General features: G+C 51.9%; 1 long non-coding RNA gene across 1 annotated transcript; it reads left to right on the top strand.

Moving 5' to 3' along the window:
• The first annotated feature begins 1719 nt into the window (after window positions 1-1719).
• On the top strand, window positions 1720-18446 carry LOC129033059 (uncharacterized). Its single transcript, XR_008501518.1, has 3 exons — window positions 1720-1895; window positions 9398-9547; window positions 16146-18446. It is a non-coding gene; the product is annotated as an uncharacterized LOC129033059 (long non-coding RNA).
• The last annotated feature ends 569 nt before the right edge of the window (window positions 18447-19015 follow it).

Below are 19015 nucleotides of genomic sequence, written 5' to 3'. Positions count from 1 at the left end.
TTTTTTTTTTTTCTGGAAGGGCATAAGTGGTCAGACATGATGGCTCATGCCTGTAATCCCAGCACTTTGGGAGGCCAAGACGGGAGAATTGCTTGAGGCCAGGAGTTTGAGACCAGCCTGGTCAACATAGCAAGACCCTGTCTCTATAAAAAAAAAAAAAAAGAATAGAAAAAATAATAATAATAATCAGACTTGGTAGTACACACCTGTAGTCCTAGCCCCTTGAGAGCTGAGGCAGGAGGATCACTTTGAGCCCAGGAGTTTGAGGCTGCAGTGAGCCGTGATCAGAAAGCCAGGGATGTACAGTGTCCTTTTGGCTCCCAAATCATTCAGATCCTGTTTTTCTATTTTGCTTCCTCCTTTTTTTTTTTTTTGAGATGGAGTCTCGCTCTGTCGCCCAGGCTGGAGTGCAGTGGCGCCATCTTGCCTCACAGCAACCTCCGCCTCCCGGATTCAAGCCATTCTTCTGCCTCAGCCTCCTGAGTAGCTGGGACTACAGGCGCCCGCCACCATGCCCAGCTAATTTTTGTATTTTTAGTAGAGACGGTGTTTCACCATGTTGGCCAGGGTGGTCTCGAACTCCTGACCTCGAGTGATCTGCCCGTCTCCGCCTCCCCAAGTGCTGGGATTACAGGCGTGAGCCACTGCGCCCGGCCTTCATTTCCTCTTAGCTGAGGTCTTTCCGGTCTGCAAATCTTCCTCCTGGCGGCCTCCACTCTTTTCGCTTTCCTGTTCCGTGTCTACCTTCCGTGGGGGAGAGAGCGGAGCACCGCACGGAAGAGGTGCCACGAGGACAGGGGCCGCGTCTGCTTCCCCAGCTCCTGGATCCCCGCCTGGCACACAGTAGGCCTTCAAGATGGGTTCGTTGCCTGAAGGAAGTCAAGAAGCCAGGCTAGCGTTCCATTTTTCCTCTCCCTTCGAGGCCTGTGCAGGGAGGGCCTGGCTGCTGCCATGAAGGGGAACAGAGCCCGGGACAGTGACCCGGCAAAGGGCCCCGGCCAAGGCCCAGCGCAGCAGGAAGGCCGGCCGCATCCTGTCGGAGCCTCACCTCTGGCTTTCGGCCGTGACACTGGGACCCAGGGAAGCCCTGGGATCTCCCCGGGGACCCTCCGACATAAGCCCTGTTCCATACGCCTGAAGAGCGCGGCCAGAAGGGAAGGAAGTGCCCAGACACAGGGTGACAGAAAATTAAAATTCCAGCGGCAGTTCCACGGGCAGGAGCTCACGGCTCCTAACTGACCGTAAACCCTTTCTCCTGACAGGTCTTGGAATCCATCACTCCAGCCTCTCCCCGAGCAGCTGACACATCGCAGAAACGCTTCTCCAGAAGTCAGGGTCTGCCGACTCCGGCAGGGACGGGAAGGCGAGCGAGCGCGAGCAGCTGAAATGGCCCCTGTCTCCCCTGACTTCAAGGCCGAGGGCAGGCGGGCCGGGGAGGCTCATGGAAAGGGCTGTCAAGTGTAGCGCGATTCCCAGCCTCAGCCCGAGAAGCTGGTTTGCTAACTGTCTGCCTCTGGGTGCAATTCTATTAACCTAGTGGGGGAAACTCGTTTTCTCCCCACTGAAAGCTCTGAGTGGCATGCCACATATGTCTTTTATTAATAAAAAAAAAAAGAGAGAGAGAGAGAGAAAACAGAGTCATTATTACTGCATAATTGCAGTTCATTTGGTAGGCCAGATCTTTCAAAGCCCGGGTGCTGGGGGTGCAGTGGGGGGGATGATAATAAAAGGGACCTTGATATGAACCACTTGGGAACCACCTGTGTAGAAGGCAGTTCAGGAGTGACTCTCAAAAGGTGCAGTGGCTTGCAAGATTCAGAGCTGGCGTGGGCAGGGACACCCCTCTCAGAGCTAACAGACTGCACCACAGCCCTGGCGCCAGCTCTGGGAATCAGGTGACTTTAAGCAAGGCCCTACCTTCCCAGAGTTTCTTTCTTTCTTTCCTTCCTTCCTTTCTTTCTTCCTTTCTCTCTCTCTTTCTTTCTTTTTTCTTTTCTTTTCCTTCCTTCCTTCCTCTTTCTCTCCCCCTCCCTCCTTCCTTCCTTCCTTCTTTCTTTCTTTCTTTCTTCTTTCTCTTCCTTTCTTTCTCTTTCTTTCTTTCTTTCCTTTCTTTCTCTTCCTTCCTTCCTTTTCTTTCTTCTTAAAGTTAAGGTATATAGGCTTAACTGCCTTATAGTTATGTTTCTTTTCTCTCTTTTTTTTTTTTTTTTGAGACAAAGTCTCCTCTGTCGCCCAGGCTGGAGTGCAATGGCACGATCTTGGCTCACTGCAACCTCTGCCTCCCAGGTTCAAGCAATTCTCCTGCCTCAGCCTCCCAAGTAGCTAAGATTACAGGTGTGCACCACCACACCCAGCTAATTTTTGTATTTTTAGTAGAGACAGGGTTTCACCATGTTGGCCAGGCTGGTCTTGAACTTCTGACTTCAAGTGATCTGCCCACCTCAGCCCCGCAAAGTGCTCGGATTACAGGCGTGAGCCACCGCGCCCGGCTAGGAAGGCTACTTTTGAAGATGCTAACCTATCTCAGCTCTAGGACTTGGAATAGAACTTTAAAGGAGCGATCTTGTGCTCCTGGGAGTCAGCAGAGTGGTGGCAAATATCAGAGGGAAAATCCCCTCTTTGTATCCACACAGAAGTGGCGTTCTGGAGGCCAAGTTCAGGCCACATTGTCAGCCACCCCTCCCAGCTACAGTTTCTCCTTCCAGTATTCTTTTGAGTCAAAACTTTGGAACATTTCTGTGTTTCTTTTCATGAAGAAGATATTTTACTTATAATACCTGTAAGAAAATAGAGCCAAGATTAAACATGAGAACCTCCCTCTTCCAACATAGGGAGAAGTCCCTAGAAAATGGGCTAGGACTCATGGATGGGACCTTCATGACTTATTCTGTGGATGACAGATCCTATTACTGGTCCGTCTGCTAGCACCGCCAGGGGCAGCCACGCCTGCCGGAGAGTCACACAAGATGGGGTCTGTTTCCTGGCTCAGCAAGGGAGAAATGTACATCCCTCACCTTTGGGCCTCTAATGAATTCTGATTCAAGCTGAACAGGCCTAGGAATCGATAGTTTTAATCATTTCAAAAACTGGCCCCACTCTGGGTAAAATTACAATGTGTAAGAAGCTCGATGGAGCTTAAAGGCCACAACCTCATTATCATTTCATTAGACTCACATTTCAGCAAGATGGAAAGAAACGTTCTCACACACCGCTCCCTCCCACAGCTCCCCTGTCCTCCCCAGCCCTGTGTATTCATGCTGGAGGACAGCGATGGTTTACAGCAGCCGTCAGCCACCACAGCCACTGGCCCCCTCCCAGCGTGCGCTCCGCCCCGGAGGAAGCTCAGCGCAGTCGCTGGAGACCTCCGTGCAAATCAGCGCCTATGCCTCCCAAGTCAAGTTTGCAGTCCTGGGAAGTTTAGGAAAAACAACCCTGCTGTCAGTGTGGCTTCTCACAGCTGGAGGGGTCAAGTTATCAACACAGTATAAACCCAGGCCAGCAGAACCTTGTCCCACCCGGGGCCCCAGACGCCCTCTGGGAAGCAAAGAGTTTGAAAATGTCTTAAGCTTTTCCAGTTTGTTTGTTTTCCAATGTTTAATGATATTGTCCATGCAAGGAACAGAACCCCAGCTCCTGCTAACAATTAAAGAGGTTTTCTAATTTAGGAGAGAATGTGATTTTTTCAAAAAGAGAGAAAACTTGCACAGGAAGTAAAGCAAATACTCCACATTGAGAACATGCATGCAGAAAAGCCTGGCGTCGAGAAGACCCTGACTGCCTGGTGCGCATATGGAATGAAAACTGTTCAGAGTGGCTGACCCAACGAGGAGGCAACATCGGAGGAGGCTGGCAAACGTCTGCTGGGCCTTACTGCACCACTGCCGCCACCAGACTATCTCACGACTATGGCGTGTATCTGTGACCCCAGACCTCACCATCCATAGGTCCAGATGGGCTCCCATCGGTGAAATGACCGGAATTCACTGTGCTTGTTTCTGTCTGCTGTAGGCTTACTCTGACTTGGGGGACCCCTTGGGAGTGCCCCACATGTGCTCATGAACAGGACTGTCAGCGAGAGTCCCTCTCCCCATGCAGCTCTGCGCTGATGTCATGCTGCCCACAGTCACTCCAGGGTCACCTCATTTGCTGGCCTGCCCTGTGGGAATGCTGCCGCCCATACCCAGGGCATTGCCTTTTGAAGCCCCCAAAACTGCAGTGCCTGAGGCTCCAGAACAGGGCTGTTGGCCTCATGCCCTCAGCACACAGGAGCCTCCCTGTGTCCTGGGGTGTCCTCTCCACTCTGTCATATGCTGTCACCTGGACACCCAAGACGACTGACCTCCCTGAGTCTCGCAGGGTAGTGAGGTGGGATGGGGGGTGAAGTATGTTTCTCTCCACTTCCCTTTCCTTCCATCCACTGCCAGTAGACATCTGTGCCCCACACTTTTCCAAACCCAGCAGCCTAGGAAACGGTTGAGGCTAAAATTAGGATCCCTACTCCGTGTCCTCAGACCAGTGGTTCTCCACCTTGGCAGCGTATTAGAATCACCCAGGGAACTTTTAAAAAGCTCTATTTCCTAGGCCATACCTCAAACCATGAAATCAGAATCTTTGGGCATCAGTAATTTTTAAGTCTCCCTGGGCACTTCCAGCGTGCAGCCAAGGTTGAGAACCACTTCCTTAGAGGAAGGAAAGGAAGGAGGCAAGGAAGGGAGGCAGTAGGGGTGGTGGGAGGGAAGACAAGGCCAAAACTGGAAGCCCTTTCCCTGTGATGGAAGAAAACTGACGTGAGCCAGACCTGGTGCCACACCCCGGGACACACACCGAGAAAACCCAGTGAATCTTCTGTCAAGCCTGCCGGTGACTCGGGGTGCTGTTGTCAGTATCTTTTTTCAGCTGAGTCAACACATTGGGAGAGCCGAAGAAGACAAACACAGGGCGACTTGCCACTTATGACTTTCCACTTCATACCTGGTGGCATTCGAGATGCCCGAAGGGAGGAGGCCTTGTCAGTGGCAACGGCGGAGACAGACAGAACCCTACACTTAATGGGATGTCGGGAGAGCGTCCAGTCTAGCCCTGTGTAGATTTCTGAACTACCCAAGACTGCTGGCCATCTGCTCCAAGAACAGGTGTGACCAGGAACCGGCCTCTGTTAACTAGGAACACAGAGTCTGTTCATTCATTCATTCGTTCACTCACTCATTCGCCTAATCACAGCTGAGCATGGCAGAGCCGTGAGTAGGGGCCCTCAGATACCACATGCAGCTCGGTGCTTCCCAAGCTTTGTTTTTAGTTGAGGAATGCTGGGTTTAAGTGAAACCGTATGGAGGCATAAACAAATACAAGAGAGCCGCTCCAGCTAAAGCAGGGGAGGGGGCTCTGTGCCCGGCCCACTTGCCTCCCTTCCGCTAAGGGGGCTTCACCAGATTCTCCTGTTTCAAGGAGAAATAGAATTTGGAAACCTCTCATTTTATAAACGAGGACACTGAGGCACAAAGCAGGGTGGTTGGTGCCTTGCCTAAAGTCATACAGATTTCATGTAACAAATTGTGCTGGCTAGGTATGGGAGGATGCAGAGCTCACAGCACAGATGAATACCTCCATCTCAAAGGCTGAACCAAACGCCCCGTTAAATCAGGAGACCTGCCTCTCTCAGCTTTGTTTTCTGAAGAAATCCCTTCCCAGGGTTCTTCTGCAGCATGTGGCACTCAGGAGGAACCACAGCCTTGTCCTCTAGGGCCCAGCAGGTATAATGTACAGCAGGCATGCGCTGGTGCACCACACTGCCAGCATCCGCTCTGGTGTCCTGGGGGTTTACCTGATTGTTAAATATTTTAAAGATCACACTTGGATCCCACTACCAATGTTTCCAAAGTACGAGTAAGAGCCGGACGCGGTGGCTTACACCTGTAATCCCAGCACTCTGGGAGGCCAAGGTGGGCAGATCATTTGAGGTCAGAAGTTCGAGACCAGCCTGGCCAACATGGTGAAACCCGGTCTCTACTAAAAATACAAAAATTAGCTGGATGTGATGGCAGGCGCCTGTAGTCCCAGCTACTCAAGAGGCTGAGGCAGGAGAATCGCTTGAGCCCAGGAGGTGGAGGTTGCCATGAGCCAAGATAACGCCACTGCACTCCAGCCTGGGCAACAGAGCGAGACTCCTTCTCAAAAAAATAAAAAAAAAGCAAAATGTGACTAAGAATCAGACAGTAACAGAAAATATCAGTAACAAAAGAGTCCACACCTGCCTTTCTCATTGCTATTATTTGATACCAGATCTACCTGAAATCTTTCAGAAAGAGGGAAGAGCGTTCTTTTCCTGGGAGCTTTCTGGGTGCAGACTTCCGTTCATACCTGACAGTGCACAATGGGCACAGGGCGACGACTTCTTCTTCTTCTTCTTTTTTTTTTTGTTTTTTGTTTTTTGTTTTTTTGAGATGGAGTTTTGCTCTTGTCGCCCAGGCTGGAGTGCAATGGTGCGATCTTAGCTCACTGTAACCCACACCTCCCGAGTTCAAGCGATTCTCCTGCCTCAGCCTCCCAAATAGCTGGGATTACAGGCACCTGCCACCAGGCCCAGCTAATTTGTATTTTTGGCAGAGATGGGGATTCACCTTGTTGGCCAGGCTGATCTCAAACTCCTGATCTCAGGTGATCCTCCTCAGCCTCCCAAAGTGTTGGGCTTACAGGCATGAAACACCGCGCCTGGACTATGCTGTCTTCTGAGATGGACCGAAGGCCACACCGGGCCTCGGGACTAGCCTGAGGGCTTCAAACCCCGGGAAGGGATTTCTTCAGAAAACAAAGCTGAGAGAGGCAGGTCTCCTGATTTAACGGGGCATTCGGTTCAGCCTTTGAGATGGAGGTATTCATCTGTGCTGTGAGCTCTGCATCCTCCTATACCTAGCCAGCACAATTTGTTACATGAAATCTGTATGACTTTAGGCAAGGCACCAACCACCCTGCTTTGTGCCTCAGTGTCCTCATTTATAAAATGAGAGGTTTCCAAACTCTATTTCTCCTTGAAACAGGAGAATCTGGTGAAGCCCCCTTAGTGGAAGGAAGTTCCATTCCTGCCCCTTCCACTTGCTGACAGTGCTGCGTGTGGCGGGGTCACGCGTTTCTCTAATCCACAGTGTACGTGTAGTGGGTGCTGTCCCCCCCAGGAACCACCCTCAGCTGAAGGGAGCCATCTTGCCTGGGTTTCCCCCTCCCAGAGGGCACAAGGACCCCATCGCCTCAATGAGGGCACATCTTAAAAGGGCCACCCAAGCTTCAGCACACCAGCCTCGCTGCCGTTCAGCCTTTCCCGTGCCAGCCTGCCTTCATGACTCCCCTGCGGGGCTGCTCCATGAGTGCTCCCAGTTACCCCGCATGCCCAGAGCCTGCGTTTTGAGAACCTGGTCCAAAGCAGTACTCAACCACAAAACAGGGGCAGATTCCTACTTCTCCGCTACGGTGAGGGTTAAGTGAGCACACGGCTCACATGAAATTTCCTCTCCAATGCAGCGCCTGGACTATAGTAAATGAGCCATACATACTTGTTCATTTCCTCCCTCTCTCCATTCTTTCTTCCCCCAAGTGTGTTTATAGACTTTATTGTGAGTGCTCTCTTTCCTCGGAGAGAGACATCTGGCTCTCTGTTCATTGGCAGAGCTGAAGTGATTGACACACTCTAAACCTAGTAAGTGTCTCATCCCTTTCTGACGTACAATTGTTTATGTAGCTGTGCTCACTCCTCATACCAACACACACACATGCACACACACACACATACAGACACACACACACACACACACGCATGCACACAAGTGGTATTGCCGAATCCTGCAGTCTTTGTAGTTTCACAAACATCCAAAGCTTGACACCACTGCCACAACACACACAGAACTGCTTGTGTGGAGACCTGTATGCCAGGCACTGTGAGACATCCCAGGAGGGAGAGCTCATTTTCCGATGATGGAATCAAGGAGGGCTTCATGAGAGAGGTGACATTTGTTGTGGGCTTTGAAGGCTGCATAGAAATCCAGCAGGCAGAGGGGGTGGGAGTGGCTTTCCAAGCCAAGGGAACTGTGGAGTTGGGAAAACACGAAGCATGTCTAGGCAAGTCCTCCAGTCTAGCTGAAGATAAAGCTTCAAGAAGAGGATGAGAGGGAGGAGCCAAGGGTGGGAAGGTAGTTTGTGACTTGACTGGGTGGGGCCTTGAGTGCCAAGCTGAGGCGAGAAGTAATGAGATTCTACTGACAATTTCTGAGAGGTGGAGGGAGAGCTTTCGGAAGGTCAGTCATGGAGAGGATTGAATGAAAAAGATACTGAGGTCAGGCCGGGCGCGGTGCCTCATGCCTGTAATCCCAGCACTTTGGGAAGCCAAGGTGGGTGGATCATATGAGGTGAGGAGTTCGAGACCAGCCTGGCCAACATGACAAAACCTTGTCTCTACTGAAAATAGAAAAGGTAACTGAGAATGGTGGCACACACCTGTAGTCCCAGCTATTCGGGAGGCTGAGCTAGGAGAATCGCTTGAACCCGGGAGGCGGAAGTTCTAGTGAGCCGAGATCACGGCACTGCACTCCATCCTGGGAGACAGAGCGAGACTCCGTCTCAAAAAAAAAAAAAAAAAAAAAAAGGAAAGATACTGAGGTCAGAAAAACAGTGAGGAGTCCGTGGTAACAGACAGGGCTAGCAAGGACCCCCCTCCTGGCGGGGATATTGGTAGACCAGGAGAACAGGAGGAGTCTCAGGATAGGAATGTGTGCATCCACCCTTTCCAGATCACCACTACCATGAAAACCTTCAGGGGCAGCTGTGCAGATACCCTCAGCTCCTCACCTGAGAATGGGTGCCAAGTGAACTCCATCTCCAGAAATTGTTTGGGGAAGTGAAAGAGGAAACTGAACTCAAAATAAGGGTGCCTGACTCACTGTCTCTCAGTGACCATATGCAGAAAAATCCTCTGAGCCTGCCGCCAGCCACCTCCTCTGTCCACACCTTACTTCACAGGAACTCAGACACCAAGAGGGAGTCCCACACATGAAACACCTGGAGATGTGAAGAAACAGACTCAGCCCTACCTCCCTCCTCCCTCGCTGCCAGGCCTTAGGCAATCACTGACATATTTCCGGGCCTCAGTTTTCTCATCTATAAAACGATAATAATAACCATCACTACCCATTTGTGGGAATTTTATGAGATCAAATAGCCCAATAAACTCAAAAATGCTTAAAGCTCTTTGGAAGAAATGCAAGGTGTAATTGTTGAAGTTGTTATGTAATTGGATATTACTATCGCCACTACCGCTATAAACTTGCATATCTCTTTTCTCTGAAGAGGTCAAATGCTGTTCATGGTGTTCTTCTTTCATGAATAATTTCCAAACACCTCCTCTTGTTTACAGGTGGGCCCTACACTAGAAGGTTCCACAGATACTGCCGGCCTAAAGTGGATCTTGAGTCAGATCCTACGAAAGCCAGAAGGAGGGCATGACGGAGAGCACCTTGGAGAGGCAGAAAAAGGGGAGCTGACTCAACACTGCTCTGTTGGGAAGGTGCGGTGTCCCGGGGAGGGAAAGGCAGGTGACTCAAGGTGGAACTTTCTGGGCACAGAGGAGCTGGGATCTCTCATCCAATTCATGCAAATCCTTGGCTGCATCAACCCAGATCCCACCCCTCCCCATACGAGGCTACCTTCTGGTCTCACTGCCTTGAAATCTAACAGTGCAGCCAACGTGACTCACCAACCATGTGGCTTGCAAACATCACTAAGCTTGTCTCATTTTCCTCAACTGTAAAATGGTTTAATAATCTCTGAGCTGCCTGCCTTCCAGGGCTGATGTGGGGAGGAGGAACCCATGGACTGAGGATGTAAGAATGCTTTGGTGACTATGAGGTGTTGTACCAAGGTAAAGGGTTGTTTGAGGGAATGTTTTAAGATGATTTCTGGGTCAGGTGCGGTGGCTCACACCTGTAATCCCAGCACTTTGGGAGGCCGAGGCAGGCAGATCACCTGAGGTCAGGGGTTCGAAACAAGCCTGGCCAACATGGTGAAACCCCGTCTCTACTAAAAATATAAAAAATTAGCTGGGCGTGGTGGCGGGTGCCTGTAATCCCAGCTACTCGGGAAGCTGAAGCAGGAGAATTCCTTGAACCCGAGAGGCAGAGGTTGCAGTGAGCCAAGATCGCGCCATTGCAATCCAGCCTGGGCAACAGAGTGAGACTCCGTCTCAAAAACAAACAACAAAAAAAAGATGACTTCTGGCCTGGGGGTGGTGGTGGTGGTGGCAACTGGAGGCTGCTCTGGAGTGGTTAGGGGAGTTGTTGGGGGAATCCCAGGAAGCCAGACCCAAAGTTCCAAAGTAGGGAGAATTCTCTTGAACATAGGTTTAGAGTATCTCTTAGTATTCTGGTACAAAGTTCCTTCTTCCCCCAAAAAGCAAATCACAAGACCAGGACAATGTGTGGGGATCACGATCTTCCAGCAGCCCACAGCTTGGCTGTTGCACTCTACCTGAATGCCTCTGGACTTTCTAGACAGAGGCACGGAGCTGGTCTGTGACAGTCCCTCCAACCGGACTGTGATCACACTCCCAAACTCAAGCCCACCAGGCTGACTGATGTTGACTTCTACCAGTTGAAGGCCATCCTTAGCCACACTTTCCCTCCTTGGTGTAGTGGCCATAGACTCCAGAACTAGACTGTCTGGGTTCAAACCCCAGGTTTACCATTAGCCAGCCATGTGTGCCCTTGGGCATGTTATTAACCCTTCTGAGCCTTCACTTCCCCATCTGTATTTGTGGCTAATAGTAGGGCCCATCTCATAGCCTTGTTTTAAGAGTCAAATGTATTAACAAAGTGCTTAGCACAGTGCTTGCCACCAAATAAGCAGTATTTCTGTACTGGCTCCTTCTGCCAAGATTGGACTGAAGGTCTGTTTTTTGTTTTTGTTTTTGTTTGAGACGGAGTCTTGCTTAGTCGCCAGGCTGGAGTGCAGTGGCGCGATCTCGACTCACTGCAACCTCCACCTCCTGGGTTCAAGCGATTCCCCTGCCTCAGCCTCCCGAGTAGCTGGGACTACAGGCACACACCACCACGCCCGGCTAATTTTTCTGTATTTTAGTAGAGATGGGGTTTCACCATGTTGTCCAGGATGGTCTTGATCTCCTGACCTCGTGATCCACCTGCCTCGGCCTCCCAAAGTGCTGGGATTACAGGCATGAGCCACCACACTTGGCCTTAAGGTCTATTTTTGAGAGGCCTCTGTGACTGCTTTCTGCTGTATTGCCTTCCTCCACAGTTGCCTTTGTCCCTTGTCATGTTGGTGCTTCCTGGTCACACAGAAGCAGAGAGCCAGCATTCATCCTTCTTGGGAACTCTGGGTCCTCTCCACTTGCCTGGGTTTGAGATCCTCCTCTACAAAGTCATGTCCCTCTCATCATTCAAAACTCTGCTCAATACCCACGTCCTTCATGAAACATGGCAGTGGTGGCCACAGTGGGAGAAGCATAAACTCTGGGATCAGACAGACCTGGGTTTGAATCCAAGCCTAACCTGTCCCACCAGCTGGGTGACCTTGGGCAATTACTTTACCTCTCTTAGTCTCAATTTCCTTACATGTAACATGAGGTAAGTATCTCTTCCTCATGGATGAAGATGAGGATGACACCTGGGGCAGTGATGGCACATAGTAGGTGCTCAACAAATGTTACTCTTCCCTCCTCTCAACCTTGCTCTGATAGCAGTTTCTTCTCTCTCCTCCAGCCCTTAACAACATTTTACAGCCTCAGTAAGAGGTGGAAACATACATACACACCGTGTGTATGTTCTTAGATATTTATCATGTGTTGGCTCTTCTCTCATTCATTCAACATTTATTAGGCATTTGCTATTTGTCTGATGCTCTGCTAGGCCCTGGGGAAGACTAAGACTGAATCCTTTCCCTGATGAGCTCACAGAAAATTGAGAGGATCATCCTAAAGTCAGGAGTTCGAGACCAGCCTGGCCAACGTGGCGAAATCCTGTCTCTACCAAAAAAATATGAAAATTAGCCGGGTGTAATGGCAGGCGCCTATAGTCCCAGCTACTTGGAAGGTTGAGGCAGGGAGAATTGCTTGAACCCGGGAGGTGGAGGTTGCTGTGAGCCAAGATCATACCACTGCACTTCAGCCTGGGTGACAGAGAGAGACTCCGTCTCAAAAAAAAAAAAAAAAAATTGAGAGGATCAAATATATGTATGTTTAGATAATCTCAGAGTCTATGGTCAGTGTTCTAGTGGGGGCGTGTCTGCACGGCACTTTCGATTACAGTGTATGGTGCAACTAACAAGGCTCCTTTCAGCAGTCAAAGGCCTTCAGTTCAACTCAGCCAGTGTTGACTGGGCCCCTGCTGTGTGCCAGGCACTGTATTAGGTACCAGGGGTTCAGGATGAAGAAGACAGTGCTTCCACCCTCAAGGAGTGAAGGATCCAGTAGGAAAGACAGACAGAGGATATAAGGGTCACACCATGTGGACAGTGCCTCTATGCCCAGGTGTGGTCATGCAGGAGGGAGACAGCTAAGCGTGAGGGGTAAGGACGACTTCCTGGACGAGGTGGCATCTAAGACTTGGAGGGCAAGTAGGAATTGGCTAACAAAGGAGGGACAGAAGGTCTTTCCAGGTGGAGGGAAATAGTCTGGGAGGAGCCAGGCCGGGCCTGGGGCTCAGGGAGTTAAAAGTAGTTCTGTAAGGTTGGACGCATGCACAGGAAGCTTGGAGCCTCCAGCAAGATCCTCTTTTCTTCTCTTTCAGCCCCCAACACACTTTCCCTGGTCACATCCCTCAGCCCCAGCTCCAGAAGACTCCTTTTCCAGAGGCTTCAGCCTCTTTGATGCTAAAATCTATCCTACCTTGGGGGCTATGCAGCCCAGGCCCTTCTGGAGGGACAGACAAGCTGTGGAAGGAAAACGGGATGGGGAGCTGAGAGTGGGCAAGAAAGAGGAGAAGTCCCCACCCCTCCATGCAGGGACACTGACCAGCATCCGGGGTGATCCCTGTATTGGGTCACTGCATACTCGTGGCGACAGCTGCTGGGTGTCAGGGGAGATCCTGCTTCCTTGGCTGAGGCCTCCCCACCCCAGCGCCTGCTCACCTGTTCTGTGCTAAGCCTCCACACGTCCCCTCCTCCTGCCAAATCAGTTTCCGCTAATTAGGTCAAGGTGAAGGTCATCTCCCCTCCCTGGAGTTTGACCTCGCAGCCAGCAGCCCAGGAGAGTTCTAGCACACCCCACACTTGCCAGAGGACATGTGTGCAGTTACCACACTCACGTGCACACATGCGCACACCCCCTCCCACACGCCAGCTCACAGTACCCACGCTCACACACAGACACTCACACCACTTACCCACGCATCTGCTTAGAGACACACTTGCACGCACGCCAGAGGGCCCAGCTTGCCTCTGCTCTATAAGCTCCCTTGGGAGAGAAGCAGACCTCCAGAAGGTTCTGGGCCTCCAGCCCAGGGATGTCAAGCCCCATGCCAGAGAACCCTCCTATCTCTTGCTGAGAGGTTACCAAAGGGTTAAGAGAGAACATTTCCAGGGAGTTTGCCTCTTAATCAACACAGTTAATTCTTTTCCTTTTACAAATATAAATTCTTGGCAGTCAGTAACCAAGAAAGAAAGGAGAAAGAAAAAAAACTTAACCCAACATTAGTCAAATCTTTGCCTCTTCCTATTTTTTTTCAAGTTAAGACCCAGAGGAATTCAAAGCAATGAGACAAATCCCAGCCCAGATGGAATGTTTTTGCTAATATACGTCTGCAAGTTATTTAAATGTATGTTTAAGTGTGTGTGTGAGAGAGAGCGAGAGAGAGAATATGAGAGCAGGCAAGCATCATTGAGCGGTGTGTGTGCCTCTGTGTGTGTGCGTGTGTGTGCACACATGTGTGTGGCTAGAGCACACAGCAGAGCAGAGGAGCCACCAGAATCCCTGCCTGAGCCCCAGCTACCCTCTGGCCCTGGCTCTCTGGTCTGGACCTGGAGCAGTACAAGGGCATTGCCCGGAAGGCTGTCCTTGTCCCTCAACGTGGGGTCTCCTGGGACAATAGCCCCTGTTCCTGCCCCTCAGCCCCAAGGTGGCCTCAGTGACACATTCTGCTAAGGAAAACCCACCCACCATACGCATGTCTTGCCCTCGTTTCCTGCTTAGCCAGAAGGTTTGGGGCTGGAGTTTCCAGGCCTGGAGGGGAGGGATAGTTGAGAGGACCAGGCCCCACAGCGCAGAGCTGCTCCCCACACACCCCCTCCAAGAGTGGACCTGCCTGGACTTGAAATCTAGGCTTAGACTGTGTTCCTGGCCTCTGTGTATCTCCTCTCAGACCCCTCTCAAGATCTTCAGCCCCCTGTGGTATTCCCTCTCACCCCAACAGAATCCTCCATGGATGACGGGGTCAACCCTTACCCACGGACTGCACCTCAGCAGGACTCCCCACCCCCTGCCCCTAGAAGCACCCTCAGTCGGGTTCAGGGTGCAGGGGCCTTGCAGACAACCCCTGAGCTCCCCACCTGCCCCGGGCTCCCTCTCGTCTGCTCCCTTCTGAGTTGACTTTAATTCTTTTAATCTTTCCTCTGAAATCGCTCCTCTGGCCTCGCCATCAGCTGTGTGGGTTCCAACTTCCCGATTTCCATAGGGAGATTAAACAGCTTTCTCCATCCAAGGCAGTTTGGATGTCTGGGCCACCCCCTGGGCTGGCTAGACCCCTCTCTGCCGAGGGGGCTGCTCTCGCTCTTTTGAGCCCTGGCCCACCCTGAGTCCCGGGCCTTCCACATGGAACTTCCCACGCCCCCTCCCTGCCCCCACAAGAGATTCCAGCCCTCCCATGTCTTCCCTTTCACAGAGGCCTCTCAGCATCTTGAGCCAGGCCCAGAGCCTGGAGTGCAAGACTTCCTCCATCAGCAGCTCTTGGGAAGCAGGCAGGCGGAGAACAGGGTCTGGGATCCGCAGAGAGGATCCCCTGCCTGGATACTCTCCCCATGCCCCAGCCTCTCTCCAGGCTTCTCTGCTCCTTCCACCACTTGTGCCCTCCGAGGTCCTTTTCTGAGCATGTGGCCATCCACCGTCTGTGCTGGCTGCTGAGGGGACAGGACTCACCAGCTCTCAGTGTCTTCTGCTCTGCTCATCTGTGGGTGCCAGCTCAGGACCTGGTGCTCAGCTGAACCTGGCAGGAGACAGAACAAAGTGGAGTCAGGTTCAGGGGACTAAGTAGGAAGGGGGTTTGGGGAGGGGCACAGAGAGGGTGTCCAAGGGAAACTAGAAATTTTTTTTTTTTCTTGAGACGGAGTTTCGCTCTTCTCACCCAGGGTGGAGTGCAGTAGTGCAGTTTTGGCTCACTGTAACCTCTACCTCCCAAGTTCAAGCGATTCTCATGCCTCAGCCTCCTGAGTTGCTGGGATTACAGGTGCATGCCACCACACCCGGCTAATTTTTGTATTTTTAGTAGAGACAGGGTTTCATCATGTTGGCCATGCTGGTCTCGAACTCCTGACGTCAGGTGATCTGCCTGCCTTGGCCTCTCATAGTGCTGGGATTACAGGCGTGAGCCGCCACGCCCAGCCTAGAAATGAGTTTTGGATGGCATGTCATTTGAGCTTGCCCTGAAATGTAGCTAGAGGATGGGGGAAGCTGAGATCTGACTTCAACATGGGAGGAACAGTTGCTTAGAAAGGAATCTCTGAGGCAGAAAAGGGGAAAGAAGACCTTCTGTGGAAAGTGTCCTGGAATGCCACCTTGTCAGGGCTATGATTTGCCTCTGAAATGAGTGGGGTCCTGGGGCCTCCACACATGGACACCAGCTTCCCAAGGCCTAAAGATGCCAGATGGACTCTTGGGTCTGTCCTAGACTGAGGGCTTCCGGGAGTCCATGAATCTCCTGACGTTGTGTGCAAAGTATTGTGGATCTGGGCAGCATTACAGGACTTTAATCATGTTCTCAAAGGGTCTCTCATCTCAAGAAGCTAAAAACCACTGTGCTGGAGGTTAACACAAAGGTGACCCTTGAGGCTGGCCAGAGTGACCCAAAGGTCACGCCACAAGTGGCACCAGATGACTTCTGGCTGAAACAAGTAGACTGGGTCAGGCTCAGGCAGTCACATGAGACACATCTCATTTCTAGATGTGGGGAGAGATTCTGGAGATGACCTTGGCTCCTGGAGATGGCATCTTAAAGCAGATCTCTGCCAGGCGAGATCCCGTGGCCCATGGGACACACCTTCACTGGGCCTGAGCTGTCTGTCGGCTTCATGTACTGGGACACTGGCAGGTATTCACAAGTGAGACAGCAAAGGTGACCCACGGTGGGCCCCAGGTCTTCCGGTGTCGGTGAAAAGTGCACAGAAGGGTCTGGGCCTATAACTTTCACAATGTGTATGAAGGTCATCTGTCTCCAAGGGAAAACAGCGGCCAGTCTCCAAGGAGCTATGAGTGTGCCCAGTGCTGATGTGGGCAGCTCAGGGGATCAGAGACAGGGCGGGGAGGTCATTAATGCCAAGGGGGCCATGCCAAGGAAGCAGTGCTGCATAGTGAAAGGCCCTCAGCCCACCTCCACACTAGCCTCTCTGCACGGCAGCTTCCTCCTGGGGGAGGATGGAGTTGGCCTACAGGGTTTCTGAGGGCCCCGTCAGCGCCACCATCCTAGGTTTTAAGAAATGTCCCTCCTGGCCGAGTGTGGTGGCTCATGCCTGTAATCCCAGCGCTTTGGGAGGCCGAGGCAGGTGGATCACCTGGGGTCAGGTGTTCGAGACCAGCCTGGCCAACATGGTGAAACCCCATCTCTACTAAAAATACAAAAAATCAGCCGGGCGTGGTGGTGCATGCCTGTAATCCCAGCTACTCGGGAGGCTGAGGCAGAAGAATTGATTGAACCCGAGAGGCGGAAGTTGCAGTAAGCTGAGATTGTGCCACTGTACTCCAGACTGGGTGACAAGAGCGAGACTGCCTCTCAAAAAAAAAAAAAGAAAAAAAAAAAGAAATGTGCCTCCTCCAGCTCCCTGGGCTCCTGTTTGTGGGGTGGGGAAAGTAGAGATTATCCAAAAGCCACAGAAGTTTCCCAACCCTCTCCCCATTGCACTTCAGGACCACCCACCCAGGGCCTGCCCTGGGCTCCCTCCTCCCAGAAAGTCAATTTCCCTACAAAGGAGGCTGGGGAGCGAGAAGGGCTTTCTGCTTTCTCTTTTGGTTTGCTTGTTTGCTTGCTCTCCCGCTCACATTGTGCATACGCAGGGGACTAGCTAGTTCTCTCGGTCTCATAAGAGGAAGAGTGGTGACCCTGGCTCAGACAGGTGTGGAAGGAGCATCCTAGCACCGAGGGACATTGGCTGCTGAGCCAGACAAGGGGCAGGGTGTGCACTCTCCTCTGGGCCTGCAGAGGCAAAGTCCAGTCTTTGCTGCTCTAGAACAGACACACTGCAGTCCTAGATAACCCCCTAAGCTCTCTTTCTAGAGCCCGATGGCTGCAGAATGTTTTCTCCTGGCCGATGCGTGCCTGTGTAGTTTATATACATGTGCGTATGTCTGTAGATATGTGTGTGTATAAATATAGATAGACGGATATAAATCAAGGGTTTAGGAGGTAGGCGGCAGCGCTGACGGCAGCCAAGCCACTGCTAGTTCTTCCAAGAGGGCAGCTCGGGTGTCTCCCTGCACTCCTCTCCCGTCACTTCCGCCTGTGGCTCCTGGTCCCCACTCCCAAGCGTCAAGCTGTCATCATCACCAACTCCTCCCTCACTTCCCCCCACAGGCAGGCTGTTGCTATATCCTCACTCATTCCTCCGCAGCAACTCTGAAATCTGTTTCTTTCTGGGTCTCACCCCCTCCCTCAGCAGCCCCCTCATTGTGTCCCCATCTCTCTTTCTGCATCTCCTTGCCTCCTGGCCTGTGTTTCCTTGGCTTTTCACTCTCTCTGACTCTGAGCTTGTCCATCGCCCTGACCCGCTCCTCTGTGCTTATTCTATGGACACACCGAACTCCCAGCCCCCTCTGGATCCTGTGCTCCTTCCCTTCACTCTGCCTGTCTCTCTGTCTTGTCGTGTGTGTTTCTCTCTCTCTCTATTCATCTCTGTGTCTCTCTCATCAAGTAACACAGCCAGGCACTTTCGTTGGGGAAGGTGCGTTTCTAACCTTTTTTCTAGCCTCACTGTCAAGTGCACGTTTGCCCTGGCCTGGGCTCTGAGCAGGGGCAGCACAGGGAGGAGAACGGCCCCATGGCTCCACCTCACCAGCTGTGAGAATCTGTGGGCCTGGGGAAGAGCAGCTGGGCCAGGAACCAGTGATGCGGCCCTCTCTGTAATGGAAACAAGACACAGGCCTGGCTCATTTGCATGTCAGGTCTCTTTTACATAAATCTGCATGTCAAGCTGGAGGCCCTGGAGCCAGGTAATGCAAAGTGATGCAAAATAAATTAATCAGTGTGCCCTGCTGCAGGTGTAAGCCGGCCCTTTCTTCCAGCTGACAGAGCAAAGCCAGATGAGCTAGTGTCCTTATAAGGCTGGAGGTGGAGGGTGGGGTGGAGCAGGGTGCTAGCCCTGAGCTGCTGCACCTACCAGCCCCACTCGAGTGGCTCTAAGAGAGAGGATGGGCCCCAGTGGCTGACCAGGACCCTGAAGCCTGCTAGCCTGAAAAGGGGGGATTAAGGCTCACCTCCTCCCGTGGGGAAACCTAGGTGCAGGAAGTAGGGGAGGAACTTTTCCAAGGTTACCCAGCTGCCTGTGGCTGTGCCAGATCAGAAGCGTACACTTTGGCTCTCAGCAAAGTAACCTTCCTGCTTCTTACTGCTGGCTAGAAGCGGGTGAATTTCACCACTTCATTTGAGCGTCTTCAGTGACTTTGGGGGATCAGAGATGAGACTCTTCCCTTCTCCTCCAGCCCAGCCTTCAGGGAGCACTGCCCTGACTCTAACCACTTTGGGATGCCCTCCAGCCCTTCCTGGCCCACAGACAGGGCCCTGCTTCCCCTTTAGGAAAAGGCAAAGTGTGAAGGAGCTACTAG

This window comes from Pongo pygmaeus, chromosome 2 (genome assembly GCF_028885625.2).
Source record: "Pongo pygmaeus isolate AG05252 chromosome 2, NHGRI_mPonPyg2-v2.0_pri, whole genome shotgun sequence".
Lineage (NCBI taxonomy): Eukaryota > Metazoa > Chordata > Mammalia > Primates > Hominidae > Pongo > Pongo pygmaeus.
The sequence above is the reverse complement of the archived record's forward strand: the minus strand, read 5'-3'. Positions and strand labels throughout refer to the sequence as shown.